At 39.5% G+C, this 15,204-nt stretch overlaps 2 pseudogenes; both read right to left on the reverse strand.

Annotated features, from left to right (window-relative positions):
* Nucleotides 1-862: 862 nt before the first annotated feature.
* On the reverse strand, nucleotides 863-1,693 carry LOC128579057 (CAP-Gly domain-containing linker protein 1-like; annotated as a pseudogene).
* Nucleotides 1,694-12,202: 10,509 nt separating this feature from the next.
* On the reverse strand, nucleotides 12,203-14,665 carry LOC128579058 (succinyl-CoA:3-ketoacid coenzyme A transferase 1, mitochondrial-like; annotated as a pseudogene).
* Between the last annotated feature and the right edge of the window lie 539 nt (nucleotides 14,666-15,204).

A 15,204-nucleotide genomic window follows, 5' to 3' on the forward strand; every position in this document is an offset into this window, starting at 1 on the left:
GGACTAGCATAGAGTATCTATAAAGGAACCCAGACACATTGTCACTTTTCCTTTGATAAGTGACAGATGGTGAAGGATATTCAGTTCTTTCCCACTTCAAAACAACCACAGCTCAACCTCAGAGAGACCCCAGGTGGACAGCCCATGTGTAGAGTTCTCAACAGATTGACCTGGACAGTACAATCACTGCCTGGTAGGGAGAGATCAAAGGGTCTCTTAATTCCTAGATAGTAGAAATCCACAGACATTTACAGCCAACATACACAAGAGGATGGAGACTGCCCCCTCCTGTGTATGACCAATTCTGAAAAGATCACTAGCCATAGTTAGGACTAAGGCATCAGCACCTCCAGCCTTGTAAGTCTGAACTGGAAATCAGTTCATTTACCCTTCAAAGTCCAAACATGGTGTCAGTGCCCAGCCCTTTAAAGTCCAAACCAGGCATCAATGACTGCACCCTTTCAGAGTCCACACTCCCACAGGCAAAAGTCCCAACCAGGAGTCAGTGGCTTCACCCTTGAATGTCCAAATCACGGTCAGCACCCTCACCCATTAAACTCCCAATCTGAAGGTTTTTACTTTGATAATATCCAAGTAATGTATTTTTGGTGTTGCTTCAATTGCCTGGAGGGGTCCCCTCATAAAGGATACTGCCAGGTGAATTTCTTCAAGGGTTTGCCCTGCACTCTCTCAAAGTATCTTTATAGTGTGATGTCTTACGTTTAAATCTTTTACCTAGATTTGTTGATGGCATCAAAAATTAACATATGAGTTCTCCTGAAGTCTGTACACACAATGCTGGTGTTAAATTGCTTAAACACTAACACGCCTGAAAAAGCCAAGTTCTTGACTTGAGGCTTCATCAGAAGGTCTTGTGGTCATTGCAGTTGGCTGCCCAGTGGCCAAACATCTCTCAGATCTCACAGTAAGGGCGTTCCTCACTCTGACTGCCATGGTGTGTAGAGTGGGGAGGGTCATCAGACATCTGTGTCTGGGTAGGACAATCCTCTGTGTCATGCAGCTCAAAGCAGTCACAAATGTCACAGAAGAGGCAAGACTTCTTCTTAGACTGTTTCTCCTGGTCATCACTGTCATAATTGTTGAGCTCATCCCCATTCCCATTGAGGGCTGCTTCTGACATCATCTCTACCTTCATCTTGAGATCTTGATTCTTCCTTTGAAGGTCCACTATTACTGAATTTAGGAAATCAATCTGACTCTCCTGGGCTCTTTCATCCTCTTCTGCCTGAGTATCAGTATTACCTGAGGAGCTGTTGAGCTGCCTCTTGTTTTCTTTGAGTTGAAGCTCCAAGTTCTTTACCTTCAGCTCAAGCTTCACCTTATCGGGCTCTAGAGACTGAACAACTGAATGCAAGGACTTGGCAGAGGCGTTTTCTCTCCTGAGCACTGTGACCTCATTTCTCAGTTTTTCCAGCTCTGCATCCGTTTCTGTGAGTAAGGCACTAGTTATACTGATGGATTTTTGCAAGGAGGCTTTTTCTTCATCTGCATCTTTTATGTACTTGGATTCTCTTTTTTTCATTTCTAACAACTGATTATTGAACACAGATCTTTCCTCTTCCAGCTTTCTATGACTTGTGACTTCGTCTCTGCTTCTCCCCAGCTCCTCGGCAAGTTTAATGTTCTCTTCTTGCAATGCTGACTTCTGTGTACAGACTTCAGGAGAACTCATATGTTATTTTTTGCTGCCATCAACAAATCTAAGAAAATATTTTGTTCTTCACAAATCACACTTTAGTCTCCCCTTGTAAGTTAGATTGATAAATTAAATAATTAGTAGGTGAGTTTTCACCTCTTATTTTGTTTTCTTAAGTTTGAAGACATTGCACCAGATGCCATTACATTCTTTGTCCCTCATAAAAAAAAATCCCTACCCATACAATACCTTATTTAAAGTAACTAAATTATGCCGTTACTTTTCGTATTTGCACTAAAATGTTTCCAGGCTGCATTTGTATATTTAGGTTTTTGGTTAAGCTTTGACACTGGAATGAGTTGAAAAAATGTGCCATTTTGCATTTTAATCTACTCATTTAAAAGTATTTTATTCAAAGAAATATCTGAGCTTTTTTGCACTACCTGTTATCAGTAGTGCCTTTATTTCAGGCTTGATAATACTTAGGTGTGATTTTAAAATCATGAAACAGTTAAAGGGAGGGGGAAGCCCCCAACTGCTGTGGGGACATTTTATAATCTATATGCTGCAACCGCTTTCTATACTGTGTTTTGTTTATTGGTTTTGCATAATTTTAGCTTATAGATATATGTATATATTTTTTTAAAAGCTATATTTTGGGAAAAACCATATACAATGTGTCTTTCTTTTCAGGTATTTACCTTTATGAAAATGAAAACACTTAAAACGATCATCTGAACATAAAAGACTAGTCCAAAAAATAGCATCATAAGGCTTTGCAATTATTTTTTCCTTTTGTTTTCATTTTGTTTCTTTACCAAATTCTAATAACTGGAAGAAGTTTCTCCAATACATTTTTCCTTCTCTAGCAGGTATCCCCAGCAATAAATTAATTTAATAATAAGCCAGTATAAAAAACCTAAATTAACCAGTTAATCTATAATCTTCCTTTACAAGTTTAACTGTTTTTAGATGAATGTATGATGAGAAATTCAATGTTAATAATTTTGGATTTTCTTATCACAAAAAATAAAATGAAGGACCTCAACCAACAGAACAGTCTGTCAGCCAGTTTGAATCTATTTATCTTCATTTGAATGTCTTTTAGAATATGTAAAAAGTAATAAAATGCATCTTCCATGCTACATGTATAGTAAGAACTTCTATAATTGTATATATGCTTTTGATGTATTTTCCCCTGAAGATTATCAACTGTGTTTGACAAGTGAATATTAAGTTAATCTGTTAACAATTGAAATTTGGGTTTATAAACATAATAGGAGTTGTTTCACAAACAGAAAACATGTAAAACAGTATTGAAATTTGAGAAAAGAAGTGTTCTGTATCTACTTTAATAAACGGTTATGGTAAAAAAAAAAAATCTTTTACCTAGTAAGATTCAATTTTTTTTTTTTTTTTTATTGTTGGGGATTCATTGAGGGTACAATAAGTCAGTTACACTGATTGCAATTGTTAGGTAAAGTCCCTCTTGCAATCATGACTTGCCCCCATAAAGTGTGACACACACTAAGGCCCCACCCTCCTCCCTCCATCCCTCTTTCTGCTCCCCCCCCATAAACTTAATTGTCATTAATTGTCCTCATATCAAGATTGAGTACATAGGATTCATGCTTCTCCATTCTTGTGGTGCTTTACTAAGAATAATGTCTTCCACTTCCATCCAGGTTAATACGAAGGATGTAAAGTCTCCATTTTTTTTAATAGCTGAATAGTATTCCATGGTATACATATACCACAGCTTGTTAATCCATTCCTGGGTTGGTGGGCATTTAGGCTGTTTCCACATTTTGGCAATGGTAAATTGAGCTGCCATAAACAGTCTAGTACAAGTGTCCTTATGATAAAAGAATTTTTTTCCTTCTAGGTAGATGCCCAGTAATGGGATTGCAGGATCGAATGGGAGGTCTAGGTTGAGTGCTTTGAGGTTTCTCCATACTTCCTTCCAGAAAGGTTGTACTAGTTTGCAGTCCCACCAGCAGTGTAAAAGTGTTCCCTTCTCTCCACATCCACGCCAGCATCTGCAGTTTTGAGATTTTGTGATGTGGGCCATTCTCACTGGGGTTAGATGATATCTGAGGGTTGTTTTGATTTGCATTTCTCTAATATATAGAGATGATGAACATTTTTTCATATGTTTGTTAGCCATTCGTCTGTCATCTTTAGAGAAAGTTCTATTCATGTCTCTTGCCCATTGATATAAGGGATTGTTGGCTTTTTTCATGTGGATTAATTTGAGTTCTCTATAGATCCTGGTTATCAAGCTTTTGTCTGATTGAAAATATGCAAATATCCTTTCCCATTGTGTAGGTTGTCTCTTTGCTTTGGTTATTGTGTCCTTAGCTGTACAGAAGCTTTTCAGTTTAATGAAGTCCCATTTGTTTATTTTTGATGTTGTTGCAATTGCCATGGCAGTCTTCTTCATGAAGTCTTCCCCCAGGCCAATATCTTCCAATGTTTTTCCTATGCTTTCTTTGAGGATTTTTATTGTTTCATGCCTTAAGTTTAAGTCCTTTATCCATCTTGAATCAATTTTTGTGAGTGGGGAAAGGTGTGGGTCCAGTTTCAGTCTTTTACATGTAGACATCCAGTTCTCCCAACACCATTTATTGAATAGGGAGTCTTTCTCCCAAGGTAAGTTCTTGTTTGGTTTATCAAAGATTAGGTGGTTGTAAGATGTTAGTTTCATTTCTTGGTGTTCAATTCGATTCCAAGTGTCTATGTCTCTGTTTTTGTGCCAGTACCATGCTGTCTTGAGCACTATGGCTTTGTAGTACAGACTAAAATCTGGTATGCTGACGCCCCGCCCCCAGCTTTATTTTTGTTACTAAGAACTGCCTTAGCTATACGGGGTTTTTTCCGGTTCCATACAAAACGTAGAATCATTTTTTCCAAATCTTGAAAGTACGATGTAGGTACTTTGATAGGAATGGCATTGAATAGGTAGATAGCTTTGGGAAGTATAGACATTTTAACAATGTTGATTCTTCCCATCCATGAGCATGGTATGTTTTTCCATTTGTTAATATCCTCTGCTATTTCCTTTCTGAGGATTTCATAGTTTTCTTTATAGAGGTCCTTCACCTCCTTCGTTAGGTATATTTCTAGGTATTTCATTTTCTTTGAAACTATGGTGAAGGGAGTTGTGTCCTTAATTAGCTTCTCATCTTGACTGTTATTGGTGTATACAAAGGCTACTGAGTTGTGGACATTGATTTTATATCCTGAAACATTACTGTATTTTTTGATGACTTCTAGGAGTCTTGTGGTTGAGTCTTTGGGGTTCTCTAAGTATAAGATCATGTCGTCAGCAAAGAGGGAGAGTTTGACCTCCTCTGCTCCCATTTGGATTCCCTTTATTTCCTTGTCTTGCCTAATTGTATTGGCTAGAACTTCCAGCACTAAGTTGAATAGTAAAGGTGACAGAGGACAACCTTGTCTGGTTCCAGTTCTAAGAGGAAAAGCTTTCAGTTTTACTCCATTCAGTAAAATATTGGCTGTGGGTTTGTCATAGATAGCTTCAATCAGTTTTAGAAATGTGCCACCTATGCCTATACTCTTCAGAGTTCTAATTAGAAAAGGATGCTGGATTTTATCAAATGCTTTTTCTGCATCTATTGAGAGGATCATGTGATCTTTATTTTTGCCTCTGTTAATATGGTGGATAACGTTTATAGACTTGCGTATGTTAAACCAGCCTTGCATCCCTGGGATGAAGCCTACTTGATCATGATGAATGACTTTTTTGATGATAAGCTGTAATCTATTGGCGAGGATTTTGTTGAGAATTTTTGCGTCTATGTTCATGAGTGAGATTGGTCTGAAATTCTCCTTTTTGTTTGGGTCTTTTCCTGGTTTTGGTATCAGGGTGATGTTTGCTTCATAGAATGTGTTGGGGAAGATTCCTTCTTCCTCAGTTTTTTGGAATAATTTCTGCAGTACAGGAATAAGCTCTTCCTTGAAGGTTTGATAGAATTCTGGAGTGAAGCCATCTGGACCAGGGCATTTTTTAGTTGGAAGCTTTTTTATTGTTTCTTTGATCTCAGTGCTTGAAATTGGTCTATTCAGGAGCTCTATTTCTTCCTGGCTAAGTCTAGGGAGAGGGTGTGATTCCAGATATTGATCCATTTCCTTCACATTGTCAAATTTCTGGGCATAGAGTTTCTGGTAGTATTCAGAGATGATCTCTTGTATCTCTGTGGGATCAGTTGTTATTTCCCCTTTATCGTTTCTGATTGAGGTTATTAGAGATTTTACTTTTCTAATTCTAGTTAGTCTGGCTAATGGTTTATCTATTTTATTTATTTTTTCAAAAAACCAACTCCTTGTTTCATTAATTTTCTGAATGATTCTTTTGTTTTCAATTTCATTGATCTCTGATTTGATTTTGGAGATTTCTTTTCTTCTACTGAGTTTAGGCTTAGATTGTTCTTCTTTTTCCAATTCCATAAGATCTCTTGTGAGATTGTTGATGTGCTCTCTTTCTGTTTTTCGAATGTAGGCATCTAAAGCGATGAATTTTCCTCTCAAAACTGCTTTTGCAGTATCCCACAGGTTTTGGTAGCTTGTGTCTTCATTGTTGTTATGCTCAAGGAAGTTAATGATTTCCTGTTTTATTTCTTCCTTCACCCATCTGTTATTCAACAGAAGATTGTTTAATTTCCATGCCTTTGGGTGGGCTTGAGCATTTTTGTTAGAGTTGAGTTCCACCTTTAATGCCTTATGGTCTGAAAAGATACAAGGTAAAATTTCAATTCTTCTGATTCTGTTGATATTTGTTTTGTGTCCCAGGATATGATCAATTTTGGAGAATGTTCCATGGGGTGATGAGAAGAATGTATATTCTTTATCTTTGGGGTGGAGTGTTCTATATGCATCTATCAAGCATAGTTGTTCTAGGGTCTCATTTAAATCTCTTACATCTTTGTTTAATTTCTGTTTAGAGGATCTGTCCAGCTCTGTAAGAGGTGTGTTAAAGTCCCCTGTTATGATGGTATTATCAGATATCATATTGCTCAGACTGAGTAAGGTCTGCTTCAGGAATCTGGGAGCATTTAAATTGGGTGCATAAATATTTAGAATTGAAATGTCTTCTTGTTGTAGTTTTCCCTTGACCAATATAAAGTGACCATCTTTGTCATTTTTGACTTTAGTTGCTTTAAATCCACATGTATCTGAAAATAAGATTGCAACTCCTCTTTTCTTCTGAATTCCGTTTGCCTGAAAAATTGTCTTCCAACCCTTGACTCGGAGCTTTAATTTGTCTTTTGAGGCCAGGTGTGTTTCTTGCAGACAGCAAAAGGATGGCTTGTGTTTTTTAATCCAGTCAGCCAATCTATGTCTCTTCAGTGGGGAATTCAAGCCATTAACATTTATTGAGATAATTGATAAGTGTGGTAGTATTCTATTCGTCATATTTGGTGAGAGTCCATTGCTTAATTTTATCTTTTGCATCAGTGTGGAGGTTAGGTTTTGTCCTTTGATTTCTGAGTTCTTACTTTGCTGCTGATCCATTGTGGTGGTCAGTGTGCAGAACAGGTTGAAGTATTTCCTGTAGAGCTGGTCTTGTTGTGGCGAATTTCCTCAATGTTTGTATATCCGTAAATGATTTGATTTCTCCGTCAATTCTGAAGCTTAGCTTAGCAGGGTACAGAATTCTGGCCTGAAAATTGTTCTGTTTAAGTAGATTAAAGGTAGATGACCATTGTCTTCTTGCTTGGAAAGTTTCATTAGAGAAGTCTGCGGTAACTCTGATGGATTTGCCCCTGTAGGTCAACTGGCGCTTACTCCTGACAGCTTGCAGAATCTTTTCTTTTGTCTTGACTTTGGACAGGTTCATCACAATGTGTCTTGGAGAAGCTTGGTTAGAGTTGAGGCGACCTGGGGTCCGATATCCCTCTGAAAGCAGTGTGTCAGACTCTTTGGTGATGTTTGGGAAATTTTCTTTTATAATATTCTGTAGTATGGCTTCCATTCCTCTGGGGCATTCTTCTTCCCCTTCTGGAATTCCTATAACTCGTATGTTGGAACGCTTCATAAAGTCCCATAATTCTGACAGTGAACGTTCTGCTTTCTCTCTCTTCTTTACTGCCTCTTTTACTGTCTGAGTTATCTCAAGAACTTTGTCTTCTACCTCTGAAATTCTTTCTTCTGCATGGTCTAACCTGTTGCTGATACTTTCCATTGTATCTTTAAGTTCCCTAATTGACTGTTTCAGTTCCTTCAGGTCTGCTATATCCTTTTTATATTCTTCATATCGTTCATCTCTTATTTGATTCTGTTTTTGGATTTCCTTTTGGTTATTTTCCACTTTATTAGCAATTTCCTTCATTGTTTCCATCATTTCTTTCATTGTTTTCAACATGTGTATTCTAAATTCCCTTTGTGTCATTCCTAACATTTCTATACTGGTGGAATCATCTGCAGTAGCTACCTCATGGTCCCTTGGTGGGGTTGTTGTAGACTGGTTCTTCATGTTGCCTGGAGTTTTCTGCTGATTTTTCCTCATGAGTGGTTTCTTTTACCTGTTTCCTTGCCCTAATTTTCCTTTCACGTCCTCTTGCTCTTTAATTTCTTGTGCCTGTGGACTAAGGGTTACAGGACCAGAAAGGTGAGAAGGTTGAAGAGCAAAAAAAGGGGATGATAGAAAGGAGGACCGAGTGATAAGAAAAAAAGACAGATAGAGAAAGGAGAGGGGTGGGTATAAGGAATATTGACAAAAAGAAGAGAGGCACAGAAAGAGGGAGACAGGGCAATATAGGTGTACAGTAGGGTACTTTGACACAACCTTAAAAAACCCCACCTTCTGGGGGTGCCCAGTTGCGTGGTTCCCTTGAGGTCAGCAGCTCTTTGCTAACCTCATCAGACACAGTACCCCACCTCCACCAAGTAGAGAGGAAAGACAAAAATGCTATAAATCAAACCAAAACAAGCAAACAGAAAACTTTACGGGGATAAAATTGGGTGAAAAACCAAATTATATCGGTAGCAACACTAGCAAAAGTGAAGTTGAAGTTATTAAAAAAGGCAGCAATGGGAAATTATAATTAAACTAGGAAAATTGAGAAAGAAAAAGGGATCTGTGTGGAAAAGATTGAAATTAAAAAAACAAAAGAACATCAGCAACATCAAAATAAAGAAACAACGATTCTCGCTGGAATCGTTGCTGAAGTGGCTATGCACTTACTCAGTGTGCCAAAACCGATCTCACTCTGCCCCTGAGGGTTAGGGCTGCAAGGCGGCTCAGACCCCACCCTTAGGCTACTTGGTTGCTGGGTTACCAGTTCCCACCCGTTTCTAGCTCTGCGACCCTGAGGGCAGAGCTTGCCGGGGCAGATCACTGACAATGGATCCGTGTGACCCACCACCAAACACTATCAGCTCCGTCTGGCTCAGCGGCTCAGACTGGGGCCCTAGACAACGGCCAAAGTTCTCCGCACTCCCTCTCAGGCCTTCCCCAAGGCAGTTCAACTCAGTGCCAAGTCCAAGGACATCAAAACAGTTCACAGGTAAGGCCTTTCTGGTTTGCAGTCTCGCTGCTACTGAACTTACAGTTGTGGGCGGGTTTAGACGGATTGAACACACGCGACCACTTGCCGGTTTTCCACTGTTTTAGTCCTCCTCTTGGGGTCCAGAAGTCTCTCTCTGACTCCCTGTATTTTCATAGGAGTGATGATAGGCAGTTCCCACCAGCCAGAGATGCCTGGAGTCCTATCTCCCCAGACTCACGGTGCCCAGATGCAAGGAAGCTGTTACTCGGCTGCCATCTTGCTCCACCTCCCAGATTCAATTTTTGTTAATGGTGAAAGGTGTGGATCCAGTTTCAGTCTTCTACATGTTGCCAGCCAATTACCAGCACCATTTGTTAAATAGGGAATCTTTGCCCCAATTTAAATTTTTGATAAGCTTATCAAAGATCAAGTAACAATAGTATCTTCGTTCATTTCTTGGTTCTCTATTCTGTTCTATATAGCTACCTCTCCATTTTTGTGCCAGTACTATGCTGTTTTGATCACTATAGATTTATAGTATAGTCTGAAATATGATAGCATGATTCCTCCTGATTTGTTTTTATTTCTGAATAGTGTCTTGGCTATTAGATTTTTTTTCTGATTCCATATAAAATTAGGTACTATTTTTCCAGATCTTTAACGTATGAAAGTGGTGCTTTAACAGGGATTGCATTAAATTTGTATATTGCTTTGGATAAAATGTACATTTTAACAAAGTTGATTCTTCCAAGCCATGAGCATGGGGTATGTTTTTCCATTTGTTAATGTCTTCAGTTAGTTCTTTTCTCAGAGTTTCATAGTTCTCTTTATAGAGATCTTTCAAATCCTTTGTTATGAATTCCCAAATATTTCATCTTTGGCACTACTGTAAAAGGAATAGAGTCCTTGACTGTTTTTTTCAGCTTGACTATTACTGGTATATATAAAAGCTACTGATTTGTGAGCATGGTTTTTGTTACACTGAGACACTGTTATATTCCTTGATCACTTCTAAGAGTTTTGTAGTTGAGTCCCTGGGGTTTTCCAGGTATAAAATCATATTATCTGTGAAGAGTGAAAGTTTGATCTCTGAGGTTCTGCACAGCTATGAACACAGCAAGTAAAGCAAGCAGAAAGCCCTCAGAATGAGAGAAGATATTTGCAGGTTATTTTTCTGACAAAGGCTTAATAACCAGAATCCACAAAGAACTTAAAATTATTAAGAAGAAAAGAACAAGTGATCCCATTTCATTGTGGGCAAGAGAATTGAACAGAAGCTTCTCTGAAGAAGACAAGCATGTGACCTACAGACACATGAAAATCTGCTCATCATCTTTAATCATCAGAGAAATGAAAATCAAAACCCCTTTGAGATATCATCTAACTCCAGTAAGAGTAGCCCACATCGCAAAATCAACAAACTACACGTTAGTGTGGATGTGGAAAGAAGGGAACACTTCTGCATTGCTGGTGGGAATGGAGGCTAATATGTTACTTTTGGAAAGAAGTTTGGAGAGAACACTTAAGGAACTAAAGGTAGACCTGCAATTCCATCCTCAAGTTCCTCTACTAGGTATATATCCAAAAGACTAAAAGTAATTTTACAACAAAGATATTTGCATCAGATTGTTTATTGTGGCTCAATTCATAATTGGCAACTCATGGAAGAAGCTCAAGTGCCTTTGAATGGATTAATAAATTGTGGTATCTGTATATCCTGGAATATTATGCAGCCTTTAAAAAGATGGAGACTTTACCCCTTTTATGTTTACATGGATGGAGCTGGAACATATTCTTCTTAGTAAAGTATCTCAAGAATGTAAAAAAAAAGTATCCAATGTACTCAGTACTATTATGAAACCAATTTATAATCATGCACATTTTCATATGAAAGACAAAACAGAAATATAGCCCAGGATGAAGGAGGGGAAGGGAAAGGGTGGTTGGAGGGTGGGAGGGTAAAACAGTGAGACCTCGTCTATCATGCATATTGCAAGGGTACATATCAAACCCATTAAGTGTAGAGTACAAATGTCTTACCACAATAATTAAGTGAAGTGAAGGCTTTGTTAACAAGTTTTATGTAAGGATTCTAAATTGTATATAAAATCAGCACATTATATCCCATTAATGCATTAATGTATACAGTTATGATTTAATAAAAATAAAGAAGGGGAAAATTTAAAATAAATAAAGTCCCAATTAGGTAGTAATGGCTCTGTCTTAACAGGGGTCAGTACCTCTGCACCAGAATCAGTGGCTCCACCCTTAAAGTCTGAAAAGAGGTTAGTGCTACTGCCCTCAGTGCAATGTCGCATGCATTTCTTTCTCCCAAATGTCCCTCTCTTCCCATTCCTCTCTGCCTCTACTGAAGTCACTGTTTCCCAGCTTCTATCCATATAATGAATGCCCAGACCACCAAGGGAATGGCCACACACTCTGAGCTCTGCAGGAGGTAGACCTTCAGACTGACAGACAAGGGGGAAAGCTTGGAATGAAAGTTCAGAATTGCAGGAAGAGTATTTATTTTCATGCTGAGCAGGATAATGCCTAGGCTTATGGGGGGGCCACTCTGGAGGAGGAAGAGGCCCAGTATTTAGCAGCTCTCACTCTCACTCAGGGGGTAAAATGAGAGGTCTTTTGTCCCCTGCTCACTTGCAGAGAAAACAATGCAGCATGCCTTCTGCTTTGGGGAGGAGACTCTTTTTCTCCTGGCAACAGGCTTTCTACCTGGAATTTGTTCATTAGCACCTCTTTCTTGGAATCACAGGTTTACACAGCTGGTATCATGTGTGCTTGTCTATTTTTTTTTCCTATCTCAGCTCCCCTCTTTCAGTTTCAGAGGCCAAATCTGTCCAGAATCTCCCCTTCTGGTCAGGAGCCTCTGGGGAAACTTGCCTCTAGTGGGCCATCTTCCTGCCCACCTCTGTCGAGTACTTTTAAGAGAATAAATTCTAAATGGCTGCATAAAGCCTGAAATATTAGAAGAAAACTAATCAGGTACTGCTCGTTAGTATACAGTAAATCTTTCTAGTTTTTAGCCTTCTTCCTCTAGGCTGCCTGGAGCAGTTGAAACCTTAAATACAAAGGGTTTAAAATGAAAAACATCCAGCCTGGGACAGGTGTCCACATTTCAGTTTGTGATCTGTTTCACTGCAAGAGTTTTGCTGAAAGTGAAAAAGTCATACCTGGTGCTCTTCTGTGTGTCTTCCCGTCAGGCCTTCCTAGAGCCCAGAGTTAGCCCTTTCTTCTTGTCCTCATGGAACACAGCTTGTGTGTGAATCCAGATTTAAGCCTTAAAATAATTATGGTCTTCAGTTGATTGATGCTTTCCTCCAGGAACAAGACATCACTGGGACCAATGAACTTGCATTCTTGGATTGTTTGATGGATTCACAGATAACCTGGGTGATATTACTTTTCAGTAATAATGCAGTTGACACACTGCTTTCCAGTCAGTGGTAAGGTACATTTCTTCATGTTTTTATGTACATTTTCTTTTTCTGAATGCTCTTTGGTGACCACCACTTTGGTTTTGGCACTGGATGCTAAATCCATAGCACCACCATTCCTTTTATCATCTTCCCAGAAATTGTCCAGTTAGCCAGGTCACTTTATCTGGAAACCTGCATTGTTCCTATCATTGTTAGATTGACATTTCCCCCTCTAATCATTGCAAATGATTCATGGCTGGAGAAAAAAGACATGTTAATATGCTGTTTAGGATATTGCATCCTCATTGATAAGTGACATATGTTTGTAATTTCCCCCTTATAATAATATATTTTCTCCAATTTTATTTATTTTTTTTTTGTAGAGACAGAGTGTCACCTTATCACCCTCGGTAGAGTGCCGTGGCGTCACACAGCTCACAGCAACCTCCAAATCCTTGGGCTTAGGCGATTCTCTTGACTCAGCCTCCCAAGTAGGTGGGACTACAGGCGCCTGCCACAACGCCCGGCTATTTTTTTGTTGCAGTTTGGCCGGGGCCGGGTTTGAACCCGCCACCCTTGGCATATGGGGCCGGCGCCCTACCCGCTGAGCCGCAGGCGCCGCCCTATTTTCTCCAATTTTAATATCAGGTGTACACAGATCAAGTAGAATGATCTTGAAGTATTTTTTCTTTTTCTATCATCTATAAGATTTGGCATGATCTGTTTTTCGAAATTATCTTTTACTTTTATTTATAAATATCAGTTGTCTATTTTTTGAGACTTAAAAAAAATAATAAATTAACTAATGATTCCATCCTGAATCTGAGTCAAAGCATTCTATTATAGACATACTCTTATCCGACAATGTGAATGTTACTTTCTTTGCATTATTATCATTATTGCTTAATATTTTGATGTAGCAATTGTCTGATTTCTTTTCTGAATGTATTTATGTTCATTCATTCTTTACGAGGTTTTTGTTTCTAGTCCTTATCTTAAACATTGTTATTGTTATTAAATTTTAAGCCTTTTTAATTTTGTGAAGGCAAAAAAATGGAAACCTAATAAACACATGTATATTATGTAAAAATAAACAAATAAAAAAAGAATAACAGCTGTTTCCCTGCCTGCATTGATTAGATCTTCATTGGCTTAGTGTTGTATTGGATATGGACCATGCCATCCTCAAACTCAAGAGCTGCCCACTCGATGATACGTTCCCTTATATCATCTCCAGGTTTCCCAAATTTGGCTTTTCCATTTACATCTTTGTGAATTGATAAACACTCAATTATTTTCTCATTGTTTTTTCCCTTTATAAGGTGAGATACCTAAATCTGAGGAATATGAATGTCTTCTGGAGCAAATGTGCCAATATCCACAATTTCTCCAACCTCTACCACTGTTATTGCTGCAGCTTTGCTCATTGGAAAATTGAAATTCCTCCTGATTTTCCTGCAAATTACATTTCCTGCTCATTCTGCCTTCCAGGCTTTCACCAAAGCTAAAGCCCCTGTAATTGCTTCCTCCACAGTAAAGCACTGACCACTGAACTCCCTCACCTCTCTTGACCTGCTGGCAGTGATGATGCTGAAATCTTTTCTGTATTTGATTGGAATCCTCCTTCTTATACCAGGATCCCATACTTTGTGCTGGTGTTAAATACAGAAACCCCAGCCCCACCTGCAGGAATCTTCCCTGCAAGTGCACGCTGAGGTGTCAGCTCTACTTCTAATTCACCAGATAAGTACTGTCATTCCAATTCTGCGTTTTCTCCCCACTGGAGTAGACCATACATTTTATCTGCTTGTATCGAAGTCCAAAGTTGTCAACCTTTGCATGGTTGCTAACTGCAGCTAGTCCTTTTACTCCAGTAAGGTTCTCTGGAATTCCACACAGACCAAAACCACCAATCAGAACTGTTGCACCATTGGGTTTGTGTTTTACAGCTTCCACTGGAGTACTGGTAGAAAAATTGCAAACACGTCCCTGGGACCAGGCACTCCAGAGGCATGGGAAGAGGCACAGAACCACAGCCCACAGGAGAGTAGTTTGAAGGCAGCCATCTGTGAGCTGGAGCACGTCTGAGTATGTCGGTGTGCCTGGCCCAGGTTGCCGCCAAGTCACTGGGAAGGAACCGCCTACCAGGTGCTTGAATGTGCATCCAGTAACATCCTTGAGGCTGCCTGTACAAAGGGCCAGCCACACACTGCCTGCTGCTGGTTTATAAATAAGTGAGGCTGGGAGGGGTCCTCACTGGGGAGTGGAGGCTCTTGTCACAGTGTGGGATGGTTGCAAAGGTTCATGGCCTCATAGTGGCCGGTTACTCTCCTGGATCTTGATGTGTTTGAGGCAGCTGTGCTGAAGTGCCCTTGGCCCTGCAGCCCCTAGGCCAGCCTTTCAGCTTTGATTGGGTGCAAATGGCCATCTTCCACTAGGTCAGCAATGATCCTTGGCCTGGGGTTCAGTGTCCTCCAGGGATGGGGTGGGGGTGTCCTGAGGGGCTTGCTACTTTTCCAAGCCATTGTGCTGTGAATGTGTGAGCTGAGGAGGGAGCATGCTTTTCTTCCCATGCCAGTGCAGCATTTTCAATTCTCAAGTTGAC

The sequence above is a fragment of the Nycticebus coucang genome, chromosome Y (genome assembly GCF_027406575.1).
Source record: "Nycticebus coucang isolate mNycCou1 chromosome Y, mNycCou1.pri, whole genome shotgun sequence".
Taxonomy (NCBI): domain Eukaryota; kingdom Metazoa; phylum Chordata; class Mammalia; order Primates; family Lorisidae; genus Nycticebus; species Nycticebus coucang.